This window comes from Benincasa hispida, chromosome 9, assembly GCF_009727055.1.
Source record: "Benincasa hispida cultivar B227 chromosome 9, ASM972705v1, whole genome shotgun sequence".
In the NCBI taxonomy this organism is placed as follows: Eukaryota; Viridiplantae; Streptophyta; class Magnoliopsida; order Cucurbitales; family Cucurbitaceae; genus Benincasa; species Benincasa hispida.
Window position 1 is genome coordinate 25718206 of NC_052357.1, and position 6083 is coordinate 25724288.

The 6083-nt window shown below is 37.7% G+C and overlaps 1 non-coding gene across 1 annotated transcript; it reads right to left on the reverse strand.

Annotated features, from left to right (window-relative positions):
• Positions 1 to 3823: 3823 nt before the first annotated feature.
• LOC120087399 lies at positions 3824 to 3930 on the reverse strand. Its single transcript, XR_005484537.1, has one exon. It is a non-coding gene; the product is annotated as a small nucleolar RNA R71 (small nucleolar RNA).
• Positions 3931 to 6083: the final 2153 nt, after the last annotated feature.

Below are 6083 nucleotides of genomic sequence, written 5' to 3' on the forward strand. Positions count from 1 at the left end.
TGTCAGTAGAATTTGATGGAGAGGTGAAATCTTTCAACATTTATGATGCCATGAAATTTCCTGAAGAATATTTGTCCCTTTGTTCAAAAGATACATGCGATGTGCTTGATGAATTGTTATTTTCAATTGATGAAAATTTAGATTGTTTGGTTGTTTCCTCCATCGACCTTGAAGATGATGACTCTTTGATTGACTCTTTCTTTACTTCTAATGATTTTAATTTGAATGATAACCCCTCTAACAATGATGTTGTGGAATCTTAGGTACAAGGAATCAAGCTTAAGGCTCTTCTTTCTCACCTCAAGTATGTTTTCCTAGGAAAAGAAAAAGTCTTTCCTATGATCATATCTAGAGAACTCAAATCTTCTCAGGAAAGTTCACTAGTAGAAACATTTAAGGACCATAAGAAAGCAATTGGTTAGATATTAGAAGATATCAAGGGGATAATTCCTTCCCTTTGCATGCACAAAATCATTCTAGAAGAGGGAGCTAAGGCAACCGTTCAATCACAAAGAAGGCTAAATCCAACCATGAAGGAAATTGTTCATAAAGAAATTCTCAAGCTACTTGAAGCCGGTATAATCTACCCAGTCTTAGACAGTCAATGGGTAAGTCCAATACATGTGGTACCAAAGAAAACCGACATAACCATTGTGAAAGATGAAAAAGGAGAGATGATACTCATGAGAGTGTAAAACGATTGGAGAATGTGTATAGACTAAGAAAACTCAAAAAGTTAATAAAAAAGGATCATTTTCCTATACCTTTTATTGATCAAATGGTTGAATGGTTAGCGGGGAAGCCATATTTTTTTTTCTTGGTGGTTTTTCTGGATTCTAACAAATACCTATAGCACAGGAAGACCAAGAAAAGACTATTTGACTTGCACTTATGGTACCTATGCATTTAGAAGAATGCCATTTGGGCTATGTAATGCCCCAGTTACGTTTCAAAGATGTATGATGAGCATATTATCTGATTATGTAGAAAAATGCATAGAAATTTTCATGGACAACTTCACTGTGTATGGTAGTTCTTTCGAAGATTGCACAATTTGAGTTTGATCTTGAAAAGATGCATAGAAACAAATTTATTTTGAATTATGAAAAATGTCATTTTATGGTTTCTCATGGAATAGTGTTAGGACACTTTATATCTTCTAAGGGCATAGAAGATGATAAGGCTAAGATAAATGTCATAGCTAACTTTCCCTATCCTGAAAATATTAGGGAAATCCGCTCTTTTCTTAGTAGTGCAAGGTTCTACAGGAGGTTCATCAAGGACTTTTACAAAATTGCACTCCCCCTATCAAGCCTTCTTCAAAAAGATATCGTATTCAATTTCAACAAAGAATGCAAGGAGCTTTTGACACACTTAAGGAGAAGTTGACATCAACTCCAATCCTTCAACCACCAAGATGGGATTTACCATTTGAAATCATGTGTGATGCTAGTAACCTAGCAGTGGGGGCAGTATTAGGACAAGAAGTTGACAAGAAATGCCATGTGATTTGTTTCGCATCATGAAAACTCAGTTCATCTCAAATCAATTATTCAACAACAAAAAAAGAATTTCTCTCTATAATTTTTTCTTTGAATAAGTTTAGAACTTACATTCTTGATTTTCCAATAATCATTTATACTGACCATGCTGCTTTCAGGTACCTAATGATGAAGAAAGAATCAAAACCAAGACTTTTCAGATGGATTCTCCTTTTACAAGAGTTCAACATAACCATCAAAGATAGAAAAAGATCCAAAAATTCAGCGGCAGACCATTTAAGTCAAATCAAGCAAGAAGAAGAACTAATACCTATTACAGAAGATATCCCAGATGAACATCTTTGCATGGTGTCTACTTTCTTACCGACATGGTAAACTACCTTGTTACAGGTAAATTTCCTCTTAACATGTCTTGGTCTAGAAAGTCTAAACTAAAAAGAGACTAAATACTATGTGTGGGATCCTCTTTATCCATGGAAATTTTGTTCTAACAAAATTATTAGGAGATGTGTTCCTAACGAAGAATTTGAGTACGTTTTATCATTTTGCCATGAACAAGCATGTGATGGTCATGTCAGTCCTAGACAAACTGTTACAAAAATTTTAGATTCAAGACTATTCTGGGATTCTTTTTTTGCTGATTCGTATGCTTATTGTAAGTCTTGTGAAAAGTGTCAAAAATCTGGATCTTTATCTAAAAGAAACGAAATGCCCCTCAATTCTATTCTTGTTTGTGAAATATTTGACATTTGGGGTTTAGGTTTCATGGGTCCATTTCCTTCTTCGTTTGGATACTTGTATATTTTACTTGCGGTTGATTATATTTCCAAGTGGGTTGAAGCATTCCCTACTAGAACAAATGATTCATCTATGGTTTCAAAATTTCTTAAAAATAACATCTTTTCTAGATTTGGAATTCTTAGAACCATTATAAGCGATCAAAAAACACATTTTTGTAATAGAACCTTAGAAGCATTGGTTAGGAAATATGGAGTTCACCACCATGTAGCAACCCCATATCATCCTCAAAAAAATGGCCAAGTGGAAATCTCAAATAGAGAAGTGAAAAGCATTTTAGAAAAGACTGTGAACTTGAAAAGAAAATATTGGAGTTCCAAACTTAATGATTCGCTTTGGGCTTACAGAACCGCTTTTAAGACGCCTATAGGTACAATCTCGTATAGAATTGTATATGGCAACACATGCAATCTTCCAGTAGAGGTTGAACACAAAGCGTATTGGACGGTGAAACAATGTAATTTGAATCTAGCCCAAGTCGGAAAGGAAAGACTCCTAGAACTACAATAATTGGAAGAGTTGAGAAAATGACTTATTGTGCATGGTTGTAGCATGATCGCATAGTTTGATGCATTCCCAAGTAACGCTAGCTAAAGACCTTCTTAACCCGTTCATCCGCATACTCAGTGCATCTATCACACAATTCGACTTTTATCAAATCTGCCGCATTTATTTATTTCTCATCACCGCAAACAACAACCTCAACAACTATTGATTTATTTGGTTACCGCAAAGTTTTCCTAAAAATTACCAACGCAACTTGTTTTCACAAGTCCCTGAGTTCGACCCTAGACTTACCAGAAAACTCAATGGAATTTACACTTGGATTCCACTGAGGAAACTTGAGTGCTTAATGTAATTTCACCATCGCATTTCATCCACATTTCTACATCATAAAATAACGCACCATGTTTTTGGCGCCGTTGCCGAGGATTTTGACAAAATAGTGTGGTAACGGTAATTTTTCTGACTTCTTTACAGACTCTCAATCTCTGGCGAATTACAACCTGAAGATTGAGAGGACATTCAGAAGAAGATTAAGAGACCGCCAACAACAATAAGAGAGAACACCAAGAATGGCGGAGCAACCGGAAGTAAGGGCTGCTAACACGAACAATATTATGGCCAACACCATCTTTCTGGCAAAAAACCGCAATAGACCCATTCGGGACTATGCGTCGCCTAACCTTTATAATTTCTCTCCAGGAATCATGAGGCCGGCGTTAGATGGATCGAGGTTTGAAATGAAGCCGGTAATGTTGCAGATGATTCAGGTTGCTAGGCAGTTTGGAGGAAGGTGTGGCAAAGATCCGCACGCCCACCTTCGAAGCTTCATAGAAATCTGCAACACTTTTGTGTTCCTGAATATCTCCACCGAGGAAATTCGACTCACTCTGTTCCCATTTTTCTTACGCTATCAAGCAAGAAAATTGACATATTCTCTCGAACCAGGGGAGATAACTTCGTGGGAACAGGTGGTGGAAAAGTTTATGAAGAAGTATTTCCCACCAACCAAGAATGCTAGAAGAAGGAAATTAATAACAATTTTTGAACAAGAAGATGACGAATCGCTCAGTGATGCCTTGGCGAGGTTCAAGTGGCTGGTAAGAGACTGTCCACATAATGGCTTACCAGTCTGCCTGCAAATGAAGATCTTTTACCAAGGACTGAATCCCTCTTCGCAGACCGCTGCCAATGTGGCAGCTACTGGTGGTCTGCTCGACAAAACATATGAGGAGGCAAAGAGTATACTTGGTCGCATTTCCAAAAATCACGAGGATTGAAGGGAAACCGATCATAGATTAAGAATAAAAGATAATGACGCAAACAATGGGGCCATCTTCTCCTTGCAAAATCCAATGACTGCGATGATGAGTTTAATACAAGGCATCGCAATTAATAATACGGGAGTGAAGAAAGGGCAGGTCAGCACAATTACTCAAACGACCGCAAGTTGTGTCATTTGCGAAGAGGCTCACCCTATGGAAGAATGCCCAACAAACCCGTAGTCGGCATGCTTCATGAGAAACAATCCCTATTTCGATACATATAACCCTGGGTGGCGAAACCACCCAAATTTTGCGTGGAAAGATCAATAACAAAGCTTTCAACCTGTGGCACAAAAAGAAGGGCCACCCGAATTTTTCCCGCAAACAGACGGTCCAGTGCATAGCCAAGTTAGCAATTCACAACTACCATAATCCCCATCCTTAGAGAGCTTGTTGAAGCAAAACAATCAGAAAAACGAATCAGTACTTCAGAATCAAGCAACATCCATTCGGAATATAGAGATTTAACTAGGACAAATTGCGGGCCAACTGAAAAATAGACCGCAAGGAGCGTTATCGAGCTCAATTGAGCTCCCTCGCAATGCTGGGGGTACCAGGAAGGAACAATGCTTAGCAATCTCCTTGCTAAGTGACAACATGACTGCGGGAGTAGGGGAGGAGCCCAGTGCAACCAACTTGAATGTGGTGACAACCAAAGACCCGTTGACCTATAGTCCGGAAAAGCTCGAGAAAATAGACTCTGAAGTTGCATCCACCCTTAAGCCTCTAGATCTTGAGATAGAAGAAAGTCCAACCACCAACAGCTTTCGCAAAGATTGAAAGAGGAACAAAATGAGGAAGAAAAGATCCAATAGCGGCCGCAACGCAAAATGTTATGATTCCACCAAAAATGGGCGACCTAGTAATCTTTACGATACCCTGCTCCATTGGAGGGGTCTACAGTGGCCAAGCACTATTTTGATCTTGGGGCAAGTATAAACATAATGCCCTATCAATCTTCAAACAATTAAATGTCGGCACACTCACGCCGATAAAGGAAACTTTCTTGCTCGTGAACAGATCTCGAATACACCCTGAAGAAGAGTTGAAAAATGCCGCAATCTCAATTGATAAATTCATCATGCTGGCAGACTTCCTCATTTTGGATTATAAAGCGGACGAAGATGCACCCATCATATTGGGACGACCATTCCTTTCGACCGGTCGCGCTCAATTGATGTGCACAAGGGGAGATTATAATGAACATTCATAGGGAAAAACTCTGGATTAAGGTAGTAAAAATCCTGAGGAAAAAGAAAAGAGGGAAAAGCCACATGGACGTGAAAAGACCAACTTGGAATAAGCAATCTCTGAGATACTATATGACTCAACCTCATAAGGGACGCAATCCTATTGATTATCTTTTCTCTACAGCAATACTGCATGAACTTTCAGTGTCTTAATCTTGTCTATTATCGCATATCTATTTTTTTTTTCTTTTTTATATTTCTAATTATATTATATATATATATATATATATATATATATATATTTTTTGTTTTATTTAAAATTATTTGACCCTCTTTCTATTTTTTTGTAATGATTGAGGCGCTGGATTGCGGAGGTGTTACACGAAGAAGCAACTTATCTTATTCCGTCACCGCAATCCAAAGAAGATAGATCGCTACAAAGAAGGATGCATCAATAAACAATGCGGGCGACAACGCAAATTTGGGGGTGTATTCTTCCTTATCTCTGTTTCAAATTTTGCACTATCGCATCGCTTTTAATTTTAAAAGTTTTATCATTGCATCCTCTTTGATTACCGTAATCATTTGACATTGATAAATTTAGTAAGTTACCGCATACTATCTCTTTCCCAATCATGATTTCAATGATGAAAAACATGCTTCTATTTCTTTTGTATATACTAGAGTCAACTTAATTTTAAGATAGTCACCTCATGAAATATTTCTAGAAGTTAGAAGTCTGCTAGCTTTCTTTCAAACTCTCT